Below are 22,226 nucleotides of genomic sequence, written 5' to 3'. Positions count from 1 at the left end.
ATCAGACAGACCCAATGTGGCGCCCGCGCGTAAGTCGACCCGGGCAGCTGGCGGAGCTATTGCCCGTGGCAGCACCGGTGACGTCAGGTGGCGCCAGGGGCAGGCGCCACGTTTGAAACTGCCGATCCCGCGTAGCGCATCTGTCTTTACTTTCTTTCGATGTCCAGCGCTTGCCCTCATGCCCTGCTGAGTGGGTACCCCTGGTCTCTGTTGAAATTGTTGTTGTTTAAACGAATCTCGGTCGCTCCCTTTATAAGCGAGTCCATGTCTGTTTTCTAGGCAATGCTCCGCTATGGCCGACTTGTCAACGTCCCTTTGTTTTATATGGCGCTTGAGCTCAGTACAACGCTCCAACCGTGCGAATTGTTTGTCCGATATACATGGCTCATGCATCTACATATTGGGACTCTGTTATAAAGGAAGCGGCAGAAATTCGTTTCAATAACAACAATTTCAACAGAGACCAGGGGTACCCACTCAGCAGGGCATGGGGGCGAGCACTGGACATCGAAAGAAAGCAAAGACAGATGCGCTACGCAGGAGCGGCAGTTTCAAACGTGTCCCTGCCCCTGGTGCCACCTGACGTCACCGGTGCTGCCACGGGCAATAGCTCCGCCAGCTATTATGTTATGAGTACATGACTCGGAGCGGTTCGTTAGCAAAACAGAGGTGCACAGCCACGTATAAATAGGCGCCGGTTCACTAACAAGGATTTCAAGTGTGACAGCTGTCCTGGACGGTGGGGTGTGTCACACCACTGGGTACAAGCACCAGCAGATGGGACACCAGCGTTCCAGTCCTTGGCAGTTCGCTGGTTCGACCCTCTGAGGCCAACGTGGGGTCCCCAACCAGCCAGTGGCGAGCCACGCCACGGCTCACTACTGCTGGCGGTCTTGTTAGCTCCCAACACACGTCGGAGGCATCCTGAGGCGAGGGCAGCAGATTCAGACGCCGGATCACGGGCGCTTGTTGTCGCCACAATCTTAGCCACGCCACCGAGGAAGCACGCCGCTAGCTGCCTTGCAGCTCCCAGTGGAGTGGCGCTGAGGTGCCAGGGGTCTCACTGAGTCGACTGCCAGCACATCCTGACGTCGGCACAACTCCGTGGCCATACAAGGCCGACACACAGCAGTGCACTGCATGGGTCACTGAGGCAGTCATTCCGCACCAAGCTGTTTCGCAGACAGTGCAATGGTGTCCTCAACACTGCGGGACCCAGACTGAGAGGAATGGGGGCACTGTAGCTGGAAATAATAAATCACTTGGGAAACTCGGGCCCATCCTCGTCCAAGACACCTCAACAGCTGGTTTTTCCCTAGCAATTTGTCGTTCCACATGGACCTAAGCACACAGGAAAAAACTTTGTCACAGCTACAGAAATGATTACAAGGATCGTTTAATACCGTGCAATTCCGCCTCTGGACTTGATAACCGACTGGATTTGGTTATGAATAGAGTCCACATCACTGAGGAGGTATGTCGCATCCAGGTCAAGCCAGTCGCTGAGCATTTGATGGCGCAATTCCACCTAATTGCAAGGATGCTGATGTCGGCGTTTCACCTGATGTTCCAACATGTCCCACAGATGGGACATGGGGTTAAAGTCAGGTGATTTTCGAGGTCGGCCAAGATGTAATAGGGTGGAAGAGTGTTCAGGAAACCAGTCACATATTGTACAGCCAGATTAACTTGGCCGTTATGGTCTTGAAAAAATATTATACTCATCAATACTATACTCATCATGCAGATGATACTGAATGCAATAACGGATAGTACATAATGTTTAAGTGAGCATGCTGGTTCATGTTAGCCTTCACCTCAGTGAGCGGGCCCAGTCCATGATTCGAAAAGTACCCTAAAAACATCACAGACCCACCTCTGGCTAGCAGCTGACCTCTCACACGTTCGGGATGAAATGCTTTGACTTTCGCTGCAGTGGACGACGTGAGTCATACGACTACAGGGAAAAGAGTGATTCGTCAGGCGACATTACGCTCCGCCAGTCAGCTACTGTCTACATACGATGATTTCCAGATGCGCAGTGCCTGTGTCAGCAATATTTCGAGGTGACCGACTCCAAATGTTCACAGCATGCAGTTCTCTCGCTAACAGCTGGGAATGGCCTTTCATTCACTGCCTTCAGCTATTCCTGTCGGCACTGGAAGCGATTTTAATTCATAAACCGTGAAACGAGTCTCCGGTCGCTGTCCGTAGGGAATTTTTTCCGGCCACAATTCCGACGTGGTGTTCCGTGACCACGTGTCTAAGACCACTGCTTGGGGACACGCTGAAAAGTCCGCTGCGAAACAGCAACACATCCAGCAACTTCAGACTTCGTACGGCATTGGGCACGGCCAAACACGATTCTCCCTTTTGGCCGCTCTGTCACGTCCTTACATTTACCCATGTATACGTACAACGTCCCCTTGAAATATAAATGTCTCAACCATCATAAATTAATAAGTGGTGGTACTGATCCCCCATGGTACACAGAAGCAACGAAAAAAGCATGCCAAATTTAAAAGAACGCAAAATCCCCAAGATTGGCAAAGTTTAACAGAAGTTCGAAATATAGCGCGTACTTCAATGCAAGATGCTTTTAATAATTTTCACAACGAAATTCTGTCTCGAAATCTGACAGAAAACCCAAACAGATTCTGGTCATACATATAGCACACCAGTGGCAAGACGCAATCAATACCTTCACTGCGCGATAACAACGGTGAAGTCACTGATGACAGTGCCACTAAAGCAGAGTTATTAAACACGGTTTTCCGAAACTCCTTCACCAAAGAAGACGAAGTAAATATTCCTGAATTCCAATCAAGAACAACTGCCATGGTGAGAAACATAGAAGTAGATATCCGCGGTGTAACAAAGCAGCTTAAATCACTTAATAAAGGCAAGGCCTCCGGTCCAGGTTGTATGCCAGTCAGGTTCCTCTCAGAGTATCTCTTCTTCTTCACGCGATCAGGCCCAGAGGACCGCGCGCCACCACAGTTAGAGCTCTCCATCCGTCTCTGTCTTCTGCTATCTGTCTCCAGTTTTCCGTGACTCCCAGCTTCAACAGGTCTTTGTAACGACAATTATACGTATAATAAATTTTTTTCTTTATGAATTTAGATAAATTAATAATAGCAATGTGTTGAATTTCTTTTTCGATTCTTTTCGTGTCATGTTAAAGAAACTGTGTGTAACTTTTGAAACGAATATTATTATTTATGTTAGATTTCAAATAATGTGGTAATCAAAGGAAAGTGTATTTAATGTTAAAACTATTGTAAGATGTGAAAATTGTAATTTATACACTTGGTCCATACGTAGGTAATGCATTAGGATATGTGTAGTAGAAAACCTGTGGTGAATACCCTACCTGTAGGGGAGCGGGAAAAGGTGGAGGCAGGCGAGGCGGGAAAACGCACACTAGCGCGGTTCTGCACAACGGGCTCAGTAACACAGTCGGAGGCGAGCAACAGTCGGAAGTACACGTACTGTACCGAGGAGGCTACCCAGGAAAAGTGGACTCCATTGAGCCTCGGATGAACCGATTCCGACGACTACTTGGCATGGCTATATTCTGAGGCACAAAATTGGAAAAATTACGACGCTAAGAAGATGGAAAGTGCCGATGTTGTGTGAGCCTTAGCCGTGCTTGTATGTGTGCCGTGCTGCCCGCTATCTCGCTGCCCGCCATCCGCCGCACCGACTTGCACAGGTCAAACATTTATTTCATCTTTAGAAGTGTATCTGTGTGGACCAGTGTCGAAACTGTTTCTAATGGTTCAATAATAATGTGACTTTTACCAAAATTGCTTTAGCCATGACTTATCCTGATCACTGACCTAGACAGGATCCTTACCTCGTATTGTGCAATCCGAGTATCCTAAACTGAAAGTTTAATGTTTGTGTTGATGAAAATTATCAGCAGAGTAATCTATGCCATAAAGGAATCTATAGTTCTGTATGTTGTTGCAAATATTGGTAAAGACCAAAAGAGTTTTTTTTTTTTGAATTGAGTTAGCGATGTTATTTAATTAATTTGAAACAGAAATAATGACAGTTAAATTATTCAGAAGTAAGACAAAAGAGTAGTTATCCAGAGATTGATAAATTTTGTGTGTTAATTTGCCTTCAGTACTTAACAGTTTCAGTATAACCACTATAACAGTTTCAGGCCCCCCCCCCCCCCTTTTTCTCTTATCCATTCGTTCAAAGCTTGATGTGTACTGCTCAGATTTGACCAGTAAAGCTAAATTCTATATTATACCTAAGTGTATTAGTGTTTTTCCATCTTTAATAGTAACATTGTATATGTGCTTTCAAAACTGCTAATTATAGGGTAATCTATGCCCGATGTCAGTCTGCTCAACATACAAAAATGTAGTTAGTAGTAATCATTACTGTGTGGTGTTGTGTAAATGTAGTTCGTCCAAATTAGTACAAAAAGAGCAAACTTTAGTTCAGTGGATTTTTCGGGTTCCAAACTTTGCCATATAACGCATCATTACTACGTGTTACTATGCTTGTACATGTACCCACTTGTACAAGGAAAAACTCACTAATTGCCTAAGTAGGCTGGCGACCGAATTGTTAGTTATAGGTAGCATCTACTGTGTGTACTTCGTGTCCATGCGAAAGAATAATTATACTGTACATTTGCTTGATGCATCACTGTAGTTATTGACTGAATACAAGTCCGATCTTGCTTCTATTAGGTACACGCGGTCAACTAATGTACTAAAAATCCTTGTTTATAAGGTGAAGCCCGTGAACTTATTACAGTACAGGCTTTATAGAGCTAACCTACGTCCGAGAAGGGCGGTAGTGTTACAAGTGGCTTCCCGGTGACAGGACATCCAGTTGTTGTCGGTTACAAATTAACGTAAAGATTGAACAGTGGATGTTCAGTGGCACGAATTACAATAAAGTTTAGTAAAATAAACTGCAGTGTGAGTCAAGTATAATAGTGTGGTATAGTTGGCATTCAATATGGACAGGAACGTAGGCAGGGTAGATGCGCCAAGTGAAATGGAGAATGCGGCTGGCAGTAGCCGGAGTTTACGCGGCCAGATAACAGATGGCGTTAGCGAAAGACAGTTGGCGTACATACAATACCACGAACATGTCAATGAACAGATTGAAAGGTTGAGATCGCCTCGAACACAACAAGGGACAAAACAGGAAGCAGAGGGTGACTTTGTTGATGATAGTGGGTATGTGAACGAATCCACTGACATATTTGATTCACCACAGATAAAGAAAGAACCGAAAGAAACTTCTGAAGTAGAATCGGAACACATCGATCCTGTAGAACAAAACAGTATAAAAATTTTAAGTATGAACGACTTATTTGAACAATTAACCAAACAAATTGCAGGACAGAATGAGCAACTTCAAAATCAAGTCGGCAATCAGGTTAATCAGCTTAAAACACATGTTGATCAGCAGCTCAAAACGCAAAATGAGCAGCTTAAAACACACGTTGACGAGCAGCTCAAAACACAGAATGAACAGCTCAAAACACACGTTAACGAGCAACTCAAAGCACAGGTGGATCAAATTAAAGCACAGGTGGAAGGACAGGGAATTAAAATTAGTAAACAGATAGAACAGGTAGAACAAAAAGTGGGTAATTTAAGTTCTGTGGTAAATACTCTGAAATTTGAAATTGATACCATTAACAAAAATATGGATACTATGCAGGAGGAAATTGGAAACATTAATAGTAGATTTGATGTTGAAATTCTCAACATCCAAGAGAAAGTAGAACCTCTGGTTGAAACTAAGGTAGACGAAAAAGTTTTCGGTCTTAAAACTGAGATCGTAAACGAATGTCAACACGGGATATCGCAATTGAAAAAGGTAGTTTCAGACACTGAAAGTGATTTAAGTAAAAAAGTAACCGGATGTGTTCACAATTGTGAACAAAATACTACGAAAATTCAGGGCAAAATTTTCGATCTGGAGAGCAAAATTAAAGATAGGCCTGGTGTTGTCTGTAATGGCACACCAATTACGAAGCTGTTAGAAGGCGAGGAACGCTTCGATCCGGCCAAGAAACATAACGGGTGGCATCCGTTAGATTTTATCAAAAATTGCGAGAGAGTATTTCCTGAGCACTTGTCTGATCAGGAAAAGATAAACGTAGTAATTAGCGCCTTAGCAGGTGACGCTAAGCGCTGGGGAATAAATTTAAATACCGAACGAATGACTTTCGAAGAATTCAGGCAAAGATTTACGGAAGAATATTGGTCTGAACAAAAGCAGGACCATTTATGGCGCGAGTTTATCATGGCCAAACAGCATGATAACCGGGGCAGAAATTCTTTGAAAGATTTCTGTGAGTATTGGTACCGGAAATTGACACACCTAAGAGGTAGAAGGTCAGATTCGGAAATTATCTGGGAGCTTCCGGAGGATTCAAAAAGGTATGTAGGAAGCAATCATCGCAGCTTCCAAGCATTTCTCGAAAGAGTCGAAGACGAAGATCATTGGCGCGAAAGTCGTGCCAATTATCAAAGTTTTGGTAACCGTAATAACCGACACAATGACGAACGAAATGACGGCGATGGATTTCGCGTCAATGTAATACAGAGAGGAAGAGGCAGAGGAAGAGGTAGAGGAAATAATCCAGGTCGCGGTAGAGGGTATACCGCGCAAAATAATAACGACGCGGGAAACTAATTTCCGCGAACGTTGCGGGCCAAACGGAAGCGGACAATACATACCGGCCCCGATTCAAGAAAAGATACCGGACCGACCGTAATGTAATAAGACAGGCTAGGGACGAGCATGGAACGCGGCGACGTGTTGTGGCGAAACCAGCGTCAGGTGCGAGCGAGAATGAATCATCGCTGCCGCACAGAGCGCTACATGTTAACAGGCGAGTGGAGCATCAGAGGGCAACGGCCCAGCCTAGCCGAACATCTGTTCGGAAAGAAGCCGCTAGCAATACGGCAGCAGTAGGTACGAACGTAGCAGTCAGAGCTAATGAAAATTTTACGAGTGATAATTCCGTGGCAAAGGAAACAATAAATGAAACTGTGAATACACAGAGAGGTGCGGTTAGCAGTGTTTGCAATGAGATAAAAGGCGAGGATGAATTAGCAGAAGTAACTGATTGGCGTGTGCAGATCGATGATCTGTACAAGGGCCTAAAGCAATGTGAGTGGGAGGATTTTAAAAGGGAATATGAGGCGAAGAAATTAGTGGGTGAAAAGAGAGATAGTAGGGACGTCCATAAAGTGACGTGGCCCAAATTTGAAGAGGGGAGAATAAATAGCGCCGCGCAAAGTACGCGTGCTGCCAATAGGATGAAGGTTAATGATAGGAAGGATTTGGAGGATGAAATCCTCCGCATTGATGAAGAAATAACTTCTGCTAACAGTCCGCCAATAGTACAAGCTGCTACCGAGAGGCACCGTGGAGAAGGGGTAGATGATTACCTGAAAGTAATTAAAGTCCACGAGGATTACACTGAATATGAAGTCACAGTAGATGTAAATAAAGTTGATGATGAGGCCGTTTTGCCAAAAGAGGAGATTGAATTAAAATCTAAGCCTGGCGACAATACAGAGGAAGAACTTAGTGCCTGTCTCAGAAAAGCTTTTATGTTAGAACCTGAAAGCGATCCGGAATGGTCGGATTCCGACGATAGTTCAGATGATGAAAGGTACGCAAATACAAACAAAATTGAATATTCTAACTTTACCTATTGTGCAAAAGTAGCGTACTTAAGTGAATCTGATGTTGAGGAAGAGAGTAGTGATGGCTCTAGTGAAGATGAATTTTCAGGTGTAAAGGAAAATGAATATACTTTTACTGAAAGAGGGTATGAGAAAATCAGTGAAAATAATAGGGATGCAGTTAATTGTGGCATTGTACCTAATGAGGAAGAAACTTCAAAGCAAAATCCAGACGTTGAGACCGAACAAAGAAAGAAAGAGCCACCGGACGACTCAGGGTTTATTTCGCGAAGAGTTCAGGTAATTGATAACTTTGAACTTCCGGAACCCAAGAAACCGCCAGATATATGTGAAGTGAATGTTAAAAGCATATCTTGGGACGATGTTATTGTCGACCCGGATTTGCTCAAGGAAGACCACGCTAACGAAAAACATTCGACGGTTAAACAAACTATAATACCAATTGAAATTTATAACGTGGAATTGCAAGTACTTCTTGATACTGGGTCTCAGATAAGTGCAATTTCTCAGTCATTTTTCGAACATATTTGTGATAAACCTGGGCTAGTAATTATGTCAGTGACAGGTGTAAAAATTGTTGGTGCAACTGGTAAGGCTAGCAAGCCGGTAAAGAACCAGATTTTGGTTGAATTTAGTATAAAAGGACAAAACTTTGAACATGATTTCTTGGTTGTGCCAGACTTGAGTACTGAAATGATTTTGGGGATAGATTGGTTGGATAAAGAAAAGGTTGTTATTGACTGTAGCCAGGGAGTGATCAAAATAAATAGTACATTTAGGAATTTGGAATTAAATTTTGAGGAAAGTGGGAAAGTGTTTGATTCAAAAATCGATTCTTTGTTGTTGGAGATCGACCAAGGGAATGATGGGTTGACAAACAAGTACGAGGTGTACCATGTCCAGAGAATATTAAATGAGAGTGACGAGCAGGGGCAGGAATTTAAGGGAATGGTGGAAAATTTAGAGGGAATATCTCCCGAACAGAAAGCAGAATTGCTTGAAATTTTAGATAGTAACCGCCCCGTATTTTCGGACAAACCTGGCCTAGTTAAGAATTTTGAATACCAGATTGAGACCATAGAGCATAAACCTTTTTTCGTAAGACCGTTTTCGATACCCATATCAAAGAGGCAGGCTGTTCAAGTGGAAATAGATAAAATGATAGAGTGGGGGGTAATTGAACGAAGTAGTAGCGAGTATAATAGTCCCCTTATCATAGTGAACAAAAGGGATGGGGGAGTGAGAGTAGTTATCGACGCCAGGACTTTGAACAAAATTGTAAAGAAGGAAATAGACAGACCTGAAAATCTGGACGAAATGCTCCAAAAATTTTATAACGTGAAGTATTTAACCAGTCTGGATATGACAGCCGGATACTGGCAAATCCCACTAAGTAAAGAATCCCGTAAATATACCGCTTTTCTATTCGCCGGGAAATGCTATCAGTATAAAGTAGTGCCGTTTGGGCTTAGCACTTCTGTGGCAGTATTTATTAGGGCACTGGACTTTGTGTTAGGGAGAGAACTGAGTTCCCGGCTAACCATTTATGTAGACGATTTACTGATTGCTACAGAAGCATGGCAAGAGCATTGCGAGTTGTTGCGGAAAGTTTTTGTTGCTCTACAAGCAGGGGGCATGACACTTAAGTGGAAGAAATGTGAATTTGTGAAATCGGAAATAAAGTTTCTGGGGCACATTATTACCACAAGCGGCATTGGCAAGGATCCAGAAAAGTTAAGTGCAATATCAGGATGTCCGGTTCCTAGAAATAGAAAACAGTTGAAAGCCTTTTTAGGTTTATGTGGGTTCTATAGAAAGTTCGTCAAGGGGCAAGTTTTTAATAGTCCTCATCTGAATAATTTACTTAAGAAAAATAGTGCTTTTGTGTGGGCTGAAGGGTGCATGAGAGATTTTGAAAAATTGAAGAACGAACTTTTGAATGACAATATTTTGCATCACCCCATACTATCAGAACCTTTCCATATGAGTACTGACAGCAGCGCTTATGGAATTGGTATAGAAGTTTTCCAAGAAATCTGTAATGACAAAGAAATCGAACACAGGACTATCGCATTTGCAAGTAGAACTCTAACAAAATACGAGAGGAACTACACTATTTCGGAAAACGAAGCTTTAGCCATTATATGGGGGCTAAAGAAATTTAGAAATTATCTGTGGGGCCATAAGCTCATCATACATACTGACCACAAAGCTTTAACTTTTCTTAAAGATTGCCGTTTACTTAATGGTAGGCTGACTCGTTGGGCTTTGTACCTACAACAATTTGATTACGATATTTACTATGTTAAAGGTACTGAGAATTATGTGGCAGATGCTTTATCTCGATTGCCTAATAGTATGAGTGAAGTGCCAAATGAAAATGGGGAAGAGGGTACTTTTCAGATAAGGTATATGAAAGAGGTTTCAGGAAAGAGGAAAATTGAGCAGATATGTAAAAATATGAGATACCATCAGAATGAGGATTCAACCTGGAAATCAGTGAAGGTAAATTTTGGCAGTGTACAGTATCCTCAAATTAAGAAATATTACAAAATTTATAAAGGCATTTTATATAGGAGGAAAGATTTAGCCACTGAGGAATGGAGAGTATGTTGGCCACACCAGTTTGATACCGAGGTCATAGATTATTTTAATTTAGCGTTGGGCCATAGTGGGCCAAAGAAATGTTTGGATAAATTGAATAATGTAGTAGTGATTGTTGGTAGTGTCAGTAAGAAGGTAAAGGAACGAATTAAGTCATGTGATGTCTGTCAAAAAGCCAAAGTGCCGAACAAAACTAGTAAGGGACCAATGCAAAGTACGTTGCCTGAAGACACCCTAGACTTATTATCGGTAGATTTATATGGTCCCCTCCCAAAGACTTCGGGAAACTGTGCGTATATTTTGGTGATATTGGAAGTATTTTCAAAATTTGTGAAATTATACCCCTTGAAAAAAGCAACAGCAAAAGCTGTATTTAATAGGATGGTCGAATACTTTAGGACCATCGGGAAGCCCAAAGCTGTACTATCTGACAATGGACCCCAGTTCATATCCAAAATTTGGAAAGAAGGAATGGAGAGAAATGGTGTGGAGATTAAATATATCTCAGTTTATCATCCTGCTAGCAACCCGGTTGAAAGGTACATGCGAGAAATAGGGAGATTGTGTAGAACATACTGCAGTCACAATCATAGAGCCTGGGGCAGATTTATATCGGATTTTGAGAATGTCATGAACACCTTACATCATGAAACTACAGGATTTCCACCGGAAGAAATTTTGTTAGGCAGAAGTAGTAAAAGTTTAATTGAAGAAAAACTAGAGTTTCCACCTTGTACAAGTTTGGGATTGGATCAAAAGAAAGAATTGGTGATAAAAAGGGCAAAGCAAAAAGCTGAATCTAGATCTAAAAGACACAATAAAAATTTAAAAGTTTCAAAATTTAAAATTGGAGATTATGTTCTTTTAAAAACCCACGAAAAGTCTAGTGAACTAAACCATGAAATTTCAAAATTTAAATATATTTATAATGGACCATATGTAATACAGAATATTCCACACGACAATGCTTACTACCTGATCTACCCAAAATCCAAAAGACCTTTAGGCGTAAGAAATATTGTGGACCTAAAATTGTATGTACCTAGGAACGAGTAAATGTGCTGTATCTTATGCTGAACCCAAGTTATTCTAAATGTATCTAATCTTTGTAAATGTCTGCATACCCTTGAAAGTGTGCTAATGTAGTTATGTGAGTTTCAGATTACCAATTGTACTGTAACTGTAAAAATGTATGGAGAAAAGGACTGAAAAGAAAGGATAAATGCTATCAGTCAGATAAAAGATGGGACTGTCAAAATGAAAATGGGCAGTGTATGAACCATAATATGAAGGACTGCCAAATACCAATGAGGGCAGATAAATAATCGATGGAAAATTGTAAATGTGATCCAGGAGATGTCACCATATGAAGTGAAAATGACTGCCCAAATCCGCATAATAGGCAGCAAATATGTGTAGTTAATTTTCTGAATATATGTGTGTGTGTTTTGTTTAGTAAGTAAGAAAATGGACTGCTATTCAAAGCAAGCAGCGACAAATTATCTTATAGTGTATACAAAATATGAAATTGTTTTTGTAGTTAAATGTTGGTATTCCAGAATTTTAAATTAATTCTTTGAGAAATTTAGAAAAAATAAGTAAATTGCTATTTTCGTGAGATTGTGATGGGAAGTTGGACTGTGCGAAAGGCACTTGAGTAAATGACAAGTCAGTATTCTAGAAGTATTAAAAAAGTGTAAACCTATATACAGTGAGCAAAAGGGAATATGTAGTGTAAATCTTTTTGGACAATTAAGTAAAAATTCAGAACCACTGTATAATTGTAAGATTTAGTGTTCCCATAAAATTTGGACTTAAGAAAATTTTCTGGAAACAGGGGCATGTGTAACGACAATTATACGTATAATAAATTTTTTTCTTTATGAATTTAGATAAATTAATAATAGCAATGTGTTGAATTTCTTTTTCGATTCTTTTCGTGTCATGTTAAAGAAACTGTGTGTAACTTTTGAAACGAATATTATTATTTATGTTAGATTTCAAATAATGTGGTAATCAAAGGAAAGTGTATTTAATGTTAAAACTATTGTAAGATGTGAAAATTGTAATTTATACACTTGGTCCATACGTAGGTAATGCATTAGGATATGTGTAGTAGAAAACCTGTGGTGAATACCCTACCTGTAGGGGAGCGGGAAAAGGTGGAGGCAGGCGAGGCGGGAAAACGCACACTAGCGCGGTTCTGCACAACGGGCTCAGTAACACAGTCGGAGGCGAGCAACAGTCGGAAGTACACGTACTGTACCGAGGAGGCTACCCAGGAAAAGTGGACTCCATTGAGCCTCGGATGAACCGATTCCGACGACTACTTGGCATGGCTATATTCTGAGGCACAAAATTGGAAAAATTACGACGCTAAGAAGATGGAAAGTGCCGATGTTGTGTGAGCCTTAGCCGTGCTTGTATGTGTGCCGTGCTGCCCGCTATCTCGCTGCCCGCCATCCGCCGCACCGACTTGCACAGGTCAAACATTTATTTCATCTTTAGAAGTGTATCTGTGTGGACCAGTGTCGAAACTGTTTCTAATGGTTCAATAATAATGTGACTTTTACCAAAATTGCTTTAGCCATGACTTATCCTGATCACTGACCTAGACAGGATCCTTACCTCGTATTGTGCAATCCGAGTATCCTAAACTGAAAGTTTAATGTTTGTGTTGATGAAAATTATCAGCAGAGTAATCTATGCCATAAAGGAATCTATAGTTCTGTATGTTGTTGCAAATATTGGTAAAGACCAAAAGAGTTTTTTTTTTTTGAATTGAGTTAGCGATGTTATTTAATTAATTTGAAACAGAAATAATGACAGTTAAATTATTCAGAAGTAAGACAAAAGAGTAGTTATCCAGAGATTGATAAATTTTGTGTGTTAATTTGCCTTCAGTACTTAACAGTTTCAGTATAACCACTATAACAGTTTCAGGCCCCCCCCCCCCCCTTTTTCTCTTATCCATTCGTTCAAAGCTTGATGTGTACTGCTCAGATTTGACCAGTAAAGCTAAATTCTATATTATACCTAAGTGTATTAGTGTTTTTCCATCTTTAATAGTAACATTGTATATGTGCTTTCAAAACTGCTAATTATAGGGTAATCTATGCCCGATGTCAGTCTGCTCAACATACAAAAATGTAGTTAGTAGTAATCATTACTGTGTGGTGTTGTGTAAATGTAGTTCGTCCAAATTAGTACAAAAAGAGCAAACTTTAGTTCAGTGGATTTTTCGGGTTCCAAACTTTGCCATATAACGCATCATTACTACGTGTTACTATGCTTGTACATGTACCCACTTGTACAAGGAAAAACTCACTAATTGCCTAAGTAGGCTGGCGACCGAATTGTTAGTTATAGGTAGCATCTACTGTGTGTACTTCGTGTCCATGCGAAAGAATAATTATACTGTACATTTGCTTGATGCATCACTGTAGTTATTGACTGAATACAAGTCCGATCTTGCTTCTATTAGGTACACGCGGTCAACTAATGTACTAAAAATCCTTGTTTATAAGGTGAAGCCCGTGAACTTATTACAGTACAGGCTTTATAGAGCTAACCTACGTCCGAGAAGGGCGGTAGTGTTACATCTTCTCTCACTTCATCGATCCACCTCTTTCTAGGTCTTCCCACTTCTACCTTCGCTCTTCGTATAATTGCTAATCTTGGAAACAAACCTATCAGCATGCTGACGTATTTTGCATATTGACAACGAGTAATGTCGTACGGAATATTTACTGGGGTGACGCATCCCGTAGAAAGAAAGTATTAATTGCAGAAAAGACAGCAGTAAGAATAATGTGTGGCGTTCCCCCACAGACATTATGTTGGTACCCCTTCAAGGAGCTAGGCATGTTAACGGCGCCGCCACAATACATATTTTTGCTAATGAAATTCATCATAAATAATCCGTCACAATTTGAGAGGAACTGTGATGTGCATACCTACAGCACTAGAGATAAAAATGACGTTTATTAGCCATTGTTAAAGCTGTCAGTGTCTCGGAAGGAGTTCAATATGCATCAAGAAAAATGTTCGATCGTTTGTCCAGTAACATAAAATGTGGTGATAGGTGTGGAAGCAAGTTTCAAATCTAATTTAAACTCATTTCTCCTGGACAACTTCTTCTGTTCCACTGATGAATTTCTACTTAAAAACTTGTAACCAGTAAAAAAAAGAAGAAGACTTGTTTTTAAGAGTTGTTGTATGAGTAGAAATAAAATGAAAATGTTATCGGTAATGATGTATACATATCTTGAAAACTGACTCGTTCCAAATCATTTCGATAAAAGAGTCGTTCAAATGATCTGTGAAACACGTAACTAACTAACTTCCGCAGCAGCGGCATGTCTGACCAGCGGTAACCTGGGCACCGAAACGTCGGCCCCACAATAGCAGTTAATACACACTCGTGGCACAGTCAGATTTCATTCAGGGGGAAACGAAACCCCGTCGTCCCATATTGAGAATTTTCTCCATTATTCCACTCCCTTTTCTTGCTATAGATTCTATGTGATAACTGGGAGTCCAGTGTTCGTCCATGGGCATACCTACATACCTACTGACGGTATGTTCTGATGTGTTTTAGTCGGTGGGTGCCTGTGTCCTACCTTAAGTAACATACATGTTACGTCGATTTTTGTGGTTCTGTCTTCTGTCACACCTCTGAGCACTACTTACGAATGATTCCAACGAGACTCCGGCAATTCTTTTTTAGTGAATCTCGCCTGTTGGCGTGCACTGAAAGTAATAAGTCAACAGCATATAGCACCACTCTTAACAATTCCTAATTGTTCTATAATCTATCCAGAAGTGATTCTAAGTTAACGTCCTAGAATTTGAGACAGGAAACATAGCCCTGAGGGCACCCTATCGTAACGCGTTTGGTAACAATGTGCAACCCGAAAACATTAAGGCAACGGTCTGTGTAATAATTGTATAGACTGTAGTATAGCATTCTCGGGCAGCCCGTTTCCCTTAGTCTTCTAAGGAGTGGAGGATACAGTAAGTTATCAAACGCTCCAGATATGTCTACCATTATTCATGTTTTCTATTTTGTGTCTGCAGAGTATATTTATTTTTATCGCCTCATTAATTGCACTTTCAGTACATATATCATTCCTGAATGTTAGTCTGCTGATTAGCAAAAAATAGTTCAAATGACTCTGAGCACTATGGGACTTAACATCTGAGGTCATCAGTCCCCTAGAACTAAGAACTACTTAAACCTAACTAACCTAAGGACGTCACACATCCATGCCCGAGGCAGGATTCGAACCTGCGACCGTAGCGGTCGCGTGGTTGCAGACTGAAGCGCCTAGAACCGCTCGGCCATACCGGCCGGCTGCTCTTTACCACTTTTTCCAAAATTTTACTCAGTACGTTTGTCAGGCAGATAGGCTGGTATGATTTGGGGAGTATGGGAGCTTTATTTTCTCCCTTTTATATAATGACTACTTCTGTTGTTTTCTAGAATTTTGGAAAACGCCCCTGCCTTGTGCATTCATTGAGTAATCTGCGCGTGCAAGGAAGTACATCTCCTGGTATGCCATCGCGACCAAAAATTCAGTTCCCTTTCATTTCGAATATGATTTCAACGACCTTTACACGTGTGTACGACAATTGTATTATCACAAGGTTCTTAGAGCGTCTCTCTGTTTTCGGTGATATTCAGTATCATTCTTTCCGTACAGTGTATTTAAGATCACATTACATGAGGTCTCTGAGTATACGACCTCCTGTATGGAATCTTTAGATATCGACCGGTAACCAGTTGCTTACAAGTATTTAAAGAACTTTCCTACCTATTACAATCATAAATTTAGACCCCTCAGGGGAAACGACATTGTTCTTTTATAATAATTAAAATCAACAAAATTAAATCAGCTATCTTCTTATAAGAAATCGTATCTTTGTCACACGTGCATTCTCAGAGAAAACCTTTTCTACAGGATTGCGATCTCTGCAGACACCTGTGCTACATGTTCGAAGATTCGACTTTTCAGGTATCGAAAGATTCATGTTTCTGTCTTTTACCTGTCCTTACAGTTTGCAGTTTAAATTCGTAACTTTGGCGAACTCTATTTGAACAGCTATTTCTGAAAAGTTTTATAACGTCTCCTAATATAGTATGTGTCCCTGTAGGATCCGATGCTGCTCCCACAGGTACGTTAGAAACTGGACCGCATCTGTTATTTCTAGACGAAAAATTGCGTCTGTTGCGTTAGTTGGCGCTCCTTTGCTGTTGGAGCCGGCCGGTGTGGCCGAGCTGTTCTAGTCGCTTCAGTCTGGAACCGCGCGACCGCACGTTCGAATCCTGCCTCGGGCATAGATGTGTGTGGTGTCCTTAGGTTAGTTAAGCTTAAGTAGTTCTGAGTTCTAGGGGACTGATGACCGCAGATGTTAAGTCCCGTAGTGCTCAGAACCATTCGAACCATTTGCTGTTGGAGAATGAGGCACAGTAGCGGAGTCACCATTGTAGCGGCGTCAGAACTGTTTATAACTGTGTCACTGACAATCCGAGGTATTTCGCACGCTACATCCCATGTCGAGCCCAACGACGGGCACGTGAGGCAGTGCTCCAGCGTGTCTGTCCCTACACAGGCATCACAGGTTGGACGCTGTGAGGTCTATTATGTAGAGTTATTCGTTGAATGGTATGGTTCTGTTAACCACTGTGTACTTGGTAGGCTACGCTTGAGGTGTGAGGTAACTGCGGTATCGACCACGCCTGTCGACCGCACTTTGAAACACGTGCGGCGCCGGTCACCAACACGCTACTCCTCGCCCAGAGGGTCATTGCTTGCCTCCACGCTGTCAGACCGCCGCCAATGACGGAGAGGCAGCGGCCGACGTACTAGTATCTAAGTTCTCTCGCACTCACTTGATGCTTGTCCTTGTACTTGCTGTTCACTGTTCTCATACTTTAGTGGCCAGGCTTTATGGACTTCGCAATTATAATTCACAACCTGAAGCCTGACTTGATACTACAGAACTTGCGTATTTGTCTTAACAAGGCTCTAGGCGCTTCAGTCTGGAACTGCGCGACCGCTACGGTCGCAGGTTCGAAATCTGCCTCGGGCATGGATGTGTGTTATGTCCATAGGTTAGTTAGGTTTAAGTAGTTCTAAGTTCTAGGGGACTGATGACCTCAGATGTTAAGTCTCATAGTGCTCAGAGCCATTTGAGCCATTTTCTTAACAAGGAACTTGTACAGTCAACTGCTATTTGTCTGTGTTTATGTTAATAGTGCATTGTGATCCGTGCTCCCGTCAACCAACGGAGATCCCACGTGTGGCTAAGACGAGATGTAACAGTAATGAGCGGAGATTCAGGACATGTTTTATGCTGAAGAATTATGACGTTCTTGGAGAAGGAAAATCTCCTCTATACAAATCAAAATGGATTCCACAAACAGAAATCGTGCGAAACACAGCTCGCTCGGTTCCTCCATGAGATCCACAGCGCAGCAGACAACGGTGCTCGGGCTGATGCCGTGTTCCTAGATTTCAGTAAGGCATTTGACATCATCCAGCGTTGCCGTCTAATGAAAAAAATACGAGCTTACGGACAAGTGGAGCAGACCTGCGATTGGATTCAAGACTTCCTTGCCAATAGAACTCAACACGTCGCTCTTAACGGAGCAAAATCGGCAGATGTAAAGGTAATATCCGGAGTACCACAAGGAAGTGTGATAGGACCGTTGCTGTTTACAATATATATAAGTGATCTAGTAGAAGGCGTCGGATGCTCTCTAAGGCAGTTCGCAGATGGTGCCGTCGTCTATAGCAAAGTAGCAACGCCAGACGATAGTAAAGATTTGCGGAGTGACCTCCAGAGAATTGATGAATCTCGAAGGGTCTGGCAGGTGACCCTGAACGTAAATAAATGTAACATACTGCGCATACATAGGAAAAGAAATCCACTACTGTGAAGCTACACGCTTGATGTCAAACCGCTGGAAACAGTATCTGCCACAAAATATCTCGAAGGAAATATCTGGAGCAACGTTAAGTGGAATGACCACATAAAACAAATAGTGGGAAAAGCGGATGCCAGACTGAGATTCATAGGAAGAATCTTAAGGAAATGTAACTCATTCGCAAAGGAAGTGGCTTATAAGGCGCTCCCTCGACCGATTCTTGAGTATTGTTCATCAGTCTGAGATCGTTGTCAGAGAGGTCTATATAAGAAGTAGAGAGTTTCCAACGAAGAGCGGCGCTATTCGTCACGGGATCGTTTAGCCGGCGCGTGAGCGTTACGGAGATGCTAAACAAATTCCATTTGGCAGACGTCACAAGAGAGTCGTTGTGCATCACAGCAAGATTTGCTATTGAAATTTCGAGAGAGCAGTTTCGGGGAAGAGTCGGACAACATATTACTTCTCCCCAGATACGTCTCGCGTAATGACCACGAGGAGGACTTTCGAGAAATTAGAGCCAATACAGAGGCTTACCGACAGTCATTCTTCCCACGCGCTATTCGCGAGTCCAGCAGGGTGGGAGGGCTCAGTTAGTGCTACGAAAAGTACCCTCCGCCACACTGGTGGCTTGCGGAGCATGATGTAGATGTAGATGTTCTGGCAAGCGTTCCCTCAATGACGCTGTGGGGTCTGCTTTTCGTGCTTGTTCCTCAAACACCTGCCTCTGAAGGCCGCATAGAGCCTTTTTGCTGTTCTGGAGCTTGGCTCTAAGCATTCCTGTAGTATTTAGCTCTTCTGCAAGAAGAAATGCCGTACCAATGCTGGTTGGGAGAGGGATCGTCGGCCGATCAACTGGAGCTACCTGTGAAGACGGCTGGGACTGTCTGGATGCTTTTCACATACGGCCATTTTTCCGTGCGCCTCGGATGCAGCGCATCTGGGGCAACAGATCGGTTAGTCCTAACCCTCCCTCCATCGGTGGCACCGTGCACGTACCGTGCGACGCTTTAAAGATCTCCCCACTTCCGCTGCGTCCAATAAGCAGCTTGCGTCTTGGCCCAGCCTATTCTGTTCGGCACGTTGAAAATTTGTGCTCAAAACTAGGCCTTTGACGAGAGAAAGACGTTGATCAGTTGGACTTTTTGTGCTAGTACGAGGTTTGTACTGGAATGCATTTCTGCACCAGCTATAGCTGATTTCAGAATCAAACAACAATATTGTAGATTGCCGTTTTCTGGAAGTTTGCCTGTCGACAAGAAGAGAATTAGAAACAGAGTAAAATAGGCAAGGATTATGGCGGGAGGTAGTGGTGTCCTTCAACATAAAACCACTTCAGCTTACATAACCCACAGAGAACTTAGAGTAGGATGACTGGACGGGGAATTGAACCACGGTCGTCTCGAATCGGAGTCTGCTAGACTACTGCATCTCTTATACTGGTGGACCAAAACATTTTGATCACTGCCCAACAAACTTTGAACCCATTGTAGTGCCATTGTGGCACGCGAAGCGATAGGGAAAGTACGCAAATGGAGCAGAGACGGAAGGTAAATCATTCTAGCGACGATACGGACAACAAATCTAATACTATGACTATAATAAGCAGTAAAGGAAACAAAAGAAAAATTTGGAGTAGGAATTAAAATCCATAGAGAAGAAATAAAAACTTTGAGGTTTGCCGATGACATTGTAATTCTGTGACAGCAAAGGACCTGGAAGAGCAGCTGAACGGAATGGACAGGTAGTGAACTCACGTTAACGTCTTGACCATCTAATATTATGCCACAAAAGCGACTCTGACAAAGGTCGAGATGTTATGGCCCGGCGCGTGGGAGCGAGCATCTCGGAAAGGGCGAAGTTGGTCGGCTGTTTGTGCACCACTGACGTCACCATCTACATCTACATCTACATCTACATCTACATTGATACTCCGCAAGCCACCCAACGGTGTGTGGCGGAGGGCACTTTACGTGCCACTGTCATTACCTCCCTTTCCTGTTCCAGTCGCGTATGGTTCGCGGGAAGAACGACTGTCTGAAAGCCTCCGTGCGCGCTCTAATCTCTCTAATTTTACATTCGTGATCTCCTCGGGAAGTATAAGTAGGGGGAAGCAATATATTCGATACCTCATCCAGAAACGCACCCTCTCGAAACCTGGCGAGCAAGCTACACCGCGATGCAGAGCGCCTCTCTTGCAGAGTCTGCCACTTGAGTTTATTAAACATCTACGGAAAGTGGTTGAGGGACAGCGAAACCACGAGGAGGCAGCAAGGTGTTGGACGTCCAGGCCTCATCACATCACATGGAGGTCAGAGGCTTGCCCTCCGTGATAAGGAAGTTAAGAAGTGATCTGTGTAGATCTGACAACGCACTACAGTGTTGATGCAGACACAAGTGTTACGGAACACAACGACCAGTGCAATTTGTGGATCGTGGGGTTCTGCAGCGGATGAAGCCCACATGATCCAAAGTTGATCCAGCGACACAGTCAGTGACGATCAAATGTGCATGCGATCATCGAGATTGGACTGTGTACCGATGGAAACCTATCACCTGATAGGACGAATCACGTTTCTTGTTATACCACATAGACGGTTGTCTCCTGATACGCTATCATCCACGAGAACGGCTGCTCAAATCATGCTCTGCACCACGGACGTAGGCTCTTTTGGTCTTTTGTTGAACCTGTGGTAGTAACCGAAGGCTCCTTCACTACGTGGACATTACTGCGGACCTACCGCATCCCTTCATGCTTGATTCTTCACCGACGCCGATGGCATCTTCAAGCAGTTCAACTATCTGTTTCACAAAGCTGCTACGGTGGATTAAGCAGCAAGGTAGTGAACTCACCTTGACGTCTTGACCATCAAATTCACATGACCCGAGCCTGACAGAAGACATCCGTGGCCTGATCGGGCGACAATTCTGCACACAAAAACCACCGGTGCACAATTCAGGAAAGTTAAGAGACCTGCACGTAGACATCTGGTGGCACATATCCCTGGATAGACGGACGTGTTGAATCGATGCCACTCAGAATCGCTGCTGAGGTACACTAGCATACTGGTAAGCATGTGATTGTTCTGTTTCCGTTATCACAAATTTTCAGTGCATAATACACGTAAACTCCAATAGTCTCTATACAGAGGTTATCTCAGTGACCAGACGATTCACACTATATTTTCTTGCGTACAACACTCTTCGACCGCCCATACAGGAAACAGATCGCTGCCTGAGTCCCAAATACACTGATCGTTACAAAAAGAGCTGCACCCAGAAGGACCCATCGATTCACCGCACACCATCACCTATGACCACCATTATTTTTCTACAGTCAGGGAGCACAAGTGGGGCCATGATATCGTGTGCATCGGTTGATATTAGAGGGCCAAAACGGTCCTGCCGCCCTGTACGACAGCGGCTAGCGTCACTAAAGCATCACCTGATCGTGCGCCATGCCCATGTGATATATCTGACAAGACTGGACAAATCCTAAAGGGGCCACATTGTGGGGCTATAGGAGGCTGGACGGTCCCACACCGGTCGTATGGACACCGCCACTGCCCGTTTTTGGCGGCAATGGGTACAGGAAGGCGTGCATAATCAGCGTGTAGGATCTGGACGCCCGACACACACAATTAGTAGAAAGGACCAACTGATTCTCCGTTACATGCTAGAAGATCCGACAGCAACGATAGGGGCCACTCAGTGGGGTGTCCTGTCTTCTGTGCAACTTCCCATGTATGGTAGGTGGCCTCATGGTGCAGGGCTCACTGCACACCAACCTTTATGTCCTCTGCAACTCAGATCCCCAAAGTGTCACACTCGACTGTCCTGGTGCCAGCAGCGACGGAGATGGGGCCCTGTAGACTGGCAGTGGGTCATCTTTATCGACGAGACCCCACATCTGGCTTGGAGGTGACGACTACTGAGCCCACGTCTGGAGGCACAGTGGAGAACGCCATGAGGAGTGGTTTGTGGCC

The sequence above is a fragment of the Schistocerca piceifrons genome, chromosome 1 (assembly GCF_021461385.2).
Source record: "Schistocerca piceifrons isolate TAMUIC-IGC-003096 chromosome 1, iqSchPice1.1, whole genome shotgun sequence".
Lineage (NCBI taxonomy): Eukaryota > Metazoa > Arthropoda > Insecta > Orthoptera > Acrididae > Schistocerca > Schistocerca piceifrons.
The sequence above is the reverse complement of the archived record's forward strand: the minus strand, read 5'-3'. Positions refer to the sequence as shown.